Consider the following 7,039-nt stretch of genomic DNA (forward strand, 5'->3'; position numbering starts at 1 on the left):
AGCTACCCTCCCAATTTTAACCAAGCTATTTTTTACTCTTCCAGATCTTAACCATCACCACAAATTCCATTTCCAAATCTTCATGGCTCCTAAAACCCCAAAAATTCTTCCTGAACAAGTTTTCTCTAGTGCACATTTTGCACCCTTCTTCGATACCGAAATGTGTATTAGGAAGTGGGAAGGGTTGTGGTATTCTACTGATGATTTTTATTACCTTGATTTGGTGATTCCATTTTACAAGAAGAGGGAGGTTATGAATCATAGGATTTTTTTGGATGTGAATGATAATCGTAAGGAGTTGACTATAGCAGTGTTGGCTGAGATTACTGGCATTGAGGAAAGAGACATCGTAATCACCATGCAGGAATCTCAGCTTGGAGGTATAGGTACGCTGATGACGGAGATAGTGTTGGAAGGACGTTACAATGCTGGGTCGCATTGTGTTAATCAGTCGTCTCTGAGAAGAAACCAACTGGCAATGGCTCAGTGGGTTGGCAGGAATATTATTGCCACCACGAAAGCCAGTGACATCAATTTGAGTTGTCTACACATTCTCTGGACCCTTCAAAACAGAAGGTATAGGTTTTGCATCATCGAATTTTTATTAAATGAGATTGGAGCAGTTGGTCAATTGACCGCAGCTTTCCCTGTATTGATCACAAAGAATATATTGTATTGGGGATGTGTTCTGGAATCTAGTAAGGTTAAGTTGAAGTTCCATGAAAATGCACGTATTTATCGAGAGTGTATTCAGAAGGAGTAGAATTTGCCTGAAGTTTTGGCTACTGAGATGGAATCAGAGGAGGAAGAGGAGGAAGAATTAGCCTGTTTTGATGCAGAAGCTTTGGAAAGGGCTACTACCGATATAGCCTATTTCTCATTACTTTATCGTGGCCTGTGAACTCTCCATAACCAGTATAAGACAATTCGTATAGGCCAACGTTCTCTTAGTGACCTCTATGAGGCTATCCAAACTAGGCAAGGTACCATTATCCGTAACCAAGATAAACTTCAGAAAAAAATTCAGTTGCTCAGTGATAGTCACCAGGATCTCCAAGCTAACATGGAGACTCTTGCTTATACTCATACAGAGCATTGAGAAGCCATGGATATTTTTAATGGAACAGCAGTGCACGTTTCAAGAAAAAGTTCTACAATGCCTGCCACCTCATGATGGTTCTTTCTCTGCTGACTTCGGAAGGCGTGAGCGTCATTAACGTAGGACGGATGGCTCTGACCCTTCCTCATCTCGTGGCTAGGTCCTTTGTATTATTTTTAAGAATATTTCCTTGTTTTAGTAGACTTATTATTCTTAGTTGCTAGTTAAGTAGTTAATATTAGATTATGTAAGTGGTTGTTATTTGAATTTCAAGTTGGTTTAATTTTTGTCCACGCATGCTATCTATTTTTCATGAATCCCACCTTTCTGACTTGTTTGGGGGTGGCATTATTTGCTTAGCATTGTATTTTACCATATCCACATGTTTTTGGAATTAATATTGAAATGCTTAAGGAATATAGTTTATGTGAGCATCTTGCTAATATGGTGTAGCTAGAATTAGCTACTGTTGTTTGGTGCAACCTCAGCGATTAGAAGCATTAAGTTTGCTATTTTGATTCCATGCTTAAAACCATATAGAATTGGTGCTGAGTTTGCTCTCGGCTGTTTCTATTTTGGTTTTAGAAGTCCTTTTCTTATTCCATCTCTTTCCTTATCAATTTGGGAACCTTGGGAACCTTTAATTTGTTTAAGACACTAGTGCTCTATAAATGCATGGCACGCCATGTACTTCACTTTGCACCTCTCACATTCATATCACAGGTCTTGCTCAGAGCGCGCACGCACTTATATTGTATTAACATAAAGCGCGCACGCGATGTAATTCTAGTATCGCATAAATTTCTTTTGTCAGAAGAGAGCCCGCCCGCCCGCCCTCTGCCATAGGCCATTCTGAGCGCGCCCGCACCCTTACTTCAACATACCTCAAGTTCTTTTTTCTGTGGTTTTCTATAGTCACTTCCAGGAGTTCATTAGTGTGTTTGTTTGCTATGAAATCTCCTCAAATTATACCAGAGCAGTCCTTTGAAGAATTGCTCGAGAGTGACACCTATGGGTTCTGGTTCTGCAACATGATTGTGCAGTTAGGATGGCAGCCTCTAATGGTAAGTGCTGATGAATCTTATTCTCCTGCACTTACTGCTTATTTCTATGATAATTGTAGGTTCTTTTATCGACCAGATGGGGAACAAGTGTTCTCTGTCACCATTGATGATGAAACAATGGATTTAAGCAAGTTTTTTTTAGCCTTTGCTATTAGACTTTCTATGCCTGCTGCCCAAAACTCATGGAGCTATATGGCTGATAATATGTATATCTACAACTATGAGTATTTCCATGAGACCTATGGGGTGGGGATTTTTCGTGTAGAGGACTAAGGGCAATATAACGTAGCCCTTGGTAGCCTGTCCCTTAACTTAGGCAATATTATGTTCTTTATTATACTTCATATATATTTTAGGGGAATGACGTTTTTCTTCTGTGAATAACGCCACTTGTGACATCTTCTTTTCTCTAGCTGAGGGACGTATGTTGTATGACCTTCCCCAGACCTTAGTGTCTAGTTTAGCACGAGCCCATAGTTTGAAGCATAAGTACCTTCTTATGCCTGTCTTGGTTTGCCACATAATGCTATGTTTCTTTCCTGTGTTTTGTACCCGTTTCAAGGATTAGGTTGGGATTGACATTATGTGACCCACCAATTGCATTGTACGCTCTTTTCGTGTTATGATTTGGCCGGGGTGGCAGCTACAACCTAATTGGGTTGCCCCTTACACCCCATCCGACTAAGTGGCGTTTAACAGGTTAGAAAATGTATATGATAAATGGCGTGAGGCCTGGCAGATTATCATGGCTTGGCAGGACGCAAAGGAACCTCACTTCTTTATAGGAAGGGAGGACAACTCTTACTGCTGGATATAAGGTAAGTTTTACTTTCTGTTAGTGTCTGCTTATGTCCCAAGCAATTTAATTCTTGTTATTCCCATAACGGGTGGAACTCTTATAGGAGTTGTGTCTATTTTTCTTTACCTATATTAGTATGTTCTAAATTTGTTTTGTAGATTCTCTAAAATTTTCATGCGTTTTCATGGTATTTTCTATCCTTCTTATTTCTATATGATAAAATGTTAATTTCTCACGTTATTGGTTTTTATACTTAAGTCCGAGGTCCACAGTCCGAAGTCCGAAGACCAAAGTCCAAAGTCCAAAGTCCGTATAGTCGTCCATTTAGTCAAGTTACCTTACTCACGTGGATTTAGTAGGATAGGTCGAGTAAAGGATCGTCCAAACCTTAGGGTTCGGCAAGGTTCACAACTAGAATTACAACTTTTAGTGAGTAGGATTTTAGGTTTTTTAGTTGGTTTAATTAATTTAACGGTAATGTAAATAATGTAAATTACTAACGGTGATTTCGATGTAAATAAACAAAGATGGAGAAACAGGGAGAGGGTTAATCATACTCATGCAAGAATCATTTTTCAACCGTTTATATTACCACATCACTATATTTTAATTGCCTCGAAGTTCATAGACAAACCCGAGACGACGTCGAGTATCGATCCCTAGCGAAACGCACACATCTCTGAGTCGAATCGCACTAGCATAAGGAGTTGAACTAATATTTAATCTCTGGAATATCATTTTAGCTCCTGGCTCGATTCTACATCAGCTGGACAAATTGGAGAGATGTCTGACACCAGAGAGTTGCACGCGAGACATTTTGGGTCTCTCGCGAGACTGTTCTGGAGCATCAGCACTCCAAATTTGTACAGTCTCAGTCATTTTGGGACCGGATGTCTAATCTACACCTAATTCCTAAGCAGTGATTCTAGAATATTAAAGAGTCAATCCTGATTCTCACACGAGCAGCATAACCCTCCCCGGGGCGATTAGCTCATGGTCATTGAAGGATTAATAAATAAATACAAGACAAGAATTAAACTTGAAAAGAAATAACTTTTATTAAGAAGAAATGACTTACAGTATTTAAGCTGCTGGAATGAAAAGGACGGAATGTAACTGTTAGAATGAAAACTACAGACGTTAATTGACTAGCTAATGTATAGGCTAAAGCATAAAATGCTGAAGGCCGAATAATGAAGACCCACCCCCCTCTCATATATATAGGCTGGAGAGCCTTATGAAGGATTTAATTGGGTTTTGTCCGCTTCTCAAATTGAGACGTTCAAAACTTTGAATAACAAAGTTTTGTTTTTACCTTGTTTAATTTGCTTTGTCTTTTCCTTTTTAAGGTTTTGTCTTTTTATGTTTTGGTTTTGTCTTTTAGCCCAATTCAATTCAAACATTGAATTGGTACGTGTCTTTCCCATTGCAAGGTGGCACAAAATTGTGACCATCACTTGCCACTGCCTATGCTGACTCGTCATGCCTTTTGGGCCCGCAGAGTAGGTCCACTTAGTGTGTCCAGTGGCGGCGTTGATTTTGGCATTTTTACAACTTTCTGTCTTTGCGTAGAGTTCGTCGCCCTGATCGCTCTGGTAGTTCACTAGCCAACGTCAGCATCCAGATTTATCAGATGTGAGCTTTGAATGTTTGCTGCTTCTTTATATGTAGACCCGTTCGGCACTGGTTTTGTTCTTTTGGAAACTTCAGCTCTAGTCAGGCTTTGTTGGGCTTCACTGGGGTTGAGTGGGGAACTTCAAATATTCCACTATTCCCGTACTTCGATGCATGTTTTATAATTATATTCATGTTAACTGCGGAAACCTGCAAAAGTATGAAAATATAATTATTATATGATTATTAAACACATAATCGATCAAAATGCTATGTCTCTCGGGGTTTAATATTACAGTTTTGGGTGCTTATCACACCACCCCTAAACAGCACTTTGCTTGTCCTCAAGCAAAAAAGAGATATTAAAATGATAAGTGGTAAAAAATGTGTTGTCCTAAGCTAAATCTCATTTCGCAGAGTGCGGTTGCATTGACCGTATGCAACAAGGCCTTGAACCACTAGGAATTCCCTAGTTGACGAGTTATAGCCTCATGAGAGTTTTCCAGAGAAGATACTCACAAACTTCGTTTATACTACAACGACTCAGTAACAAATTAAAGGCATGTTTCCTTAATTAACCTCAGGTATCTAGACATCTCACTAGCGGAAACAAGGATTTAATTCTTTTGAAATTCAAGTTAATATACATACAATAATCAAAACATCTACATATAAGCATGCATGCAGTGATCTTATAATGAAATGTACGAGCAGGGCCATTTCTGGATCCTTTGGATAGCGTCCTTAAGTAGGTTCTCACAAGTATGTGTCGAAACACAATTTCTCTCTTATTTTTTCACTCAAGTTTTGCTATCTCCAGTGTGCAGTGGGCACATATTTCCTCACATACTCAATGACAATCAGAGGAGCCGAGGTCGAGCAGTCACAACTACTACTTATTATCACACTGTCCTACTCCTAATTGAGCTAGAGGTCTTTATTTGGTGTTATGGGCCTTAGGAGGTAGTGTAGGAAAAAATGGAATAGAAAATTAAAAAAATGATAAGTATGAGAGAATAAGGTCTTGAGATATTTATACTAGAGAAATCCTTATTTTTTTCTTTCGCCTTCTAACATGGGTTTCCATACTTGGATTTTTCAAGCTTTTTGTATTCCTTTTGATTTGATTTTTGGGGAATTCTAACTTTGATATTTCTTTTGATTTTTTTGGAAATATATTTCTATTTTTTTCTTTTCTTCCTCAAAACAGTAACCGATTTTGATTTGTGACAAGGTTTTCTCTTCATTTTTCTGCACTTCATCCTATTTCTCATACTCATCATCTAGGTAGGCTTATTTATTTATGGTTAATAGATGGGTAATGAATTTTTGGTGAAATAGAAAAGGTTAATGAAAGGTTCAGTGGGGCGACTAGTGGTAAATTTTTTTACAGGTGTGAATTTTTGGCTATATCGATCCAAAGAAGGCCTAAATTCTCGCATAGGATTTGGGTAGTGATCAAGTAAGTAGACGTGTGAACTTCTCTATTCGGAAAAACTAGTCCTCTGTGTCATTACTCACATATCACACATTTTGAGGCTTTTTTGGTTAGATTCTTACAGGATATGGAAATTAAGTTGTCTAACCGTGGGTTCCAGAAACTTACTGCTGTGTACATTTAATGATAGTCAGTGCATGAATGCTCATGAAAAGATGTAAAAACTATTACATATGTAGTAAATTAAGTTTCTAAGAACAAGTCCTAATTCTGAGGCTACAGTGAGATTTCTAAATATTTTTCATCACAGAAAAGGAAACGAGAATTTGTCACTAAATACGTTTATTTAGACATAAAGTAAACTATATACAACTATGCATGCTTAATTTTTGCGAAAGGTTCTCACCACCCCCAAACAGTCGGACGCTGTATCCTTAAAGTGTTAAGAGGAAGAAAGAGTATACCTGAGAGGCTTTGAGCAAAAATATAGCTGACATCTTCCATAAAAATTTATTGTAACACACTATATATTATACATCATAAAAGTGAAAGCACACTGTTAGATTGGCACACTATTAGGTTATTTATTTATCTCACATCAAAACGTAAAACAAATATGTACATGCATCAACTCACATTGCCCCAACCAAGAACTGGGGGATGGTCCATCCTTGCTTCGTCTCTGTAGAAATGACATTCCTTTGCGTCACACCAATCTATCATAGCTTTCCAGACTTCGCTCCACTTCCTCTTCTTTGTAATGTCCAGATGAGCTATCATTTTATCATTATTAGGGAAGGAACGCACTTTCTTTAGATACCTTGCAGGGCGTCGCCATGTCCGAAATCGCAAAGAACGAATGATCTTGTTGGTTGGACACATAGAGTCGACCTTAACCCAGTCCTGAAAAGTGGCCACAAACTGTGGGAAGTACGTCCTCACTATCCTGCATGCTGTGACTGGCAAAGTGATATAGTGTTGCCGAAAAGACCGAGCCCTCTTTAGGTTCTCAATTACTAGGTCTA

Source organism: Coptis chinensis, chromosome 2 (assembly GCF_015680905.1).
Source record: "Coptis chinensis isolate HL-2020 chromosome 2, ASM1568090v1, whole genome shotgun sequence".
NCBI lineage: Eukaryota > Viridiplantae > Streptophyta > Magnoliopsida > Ranunculales > Ranunculaceae > Coptis > Coptis chinensis.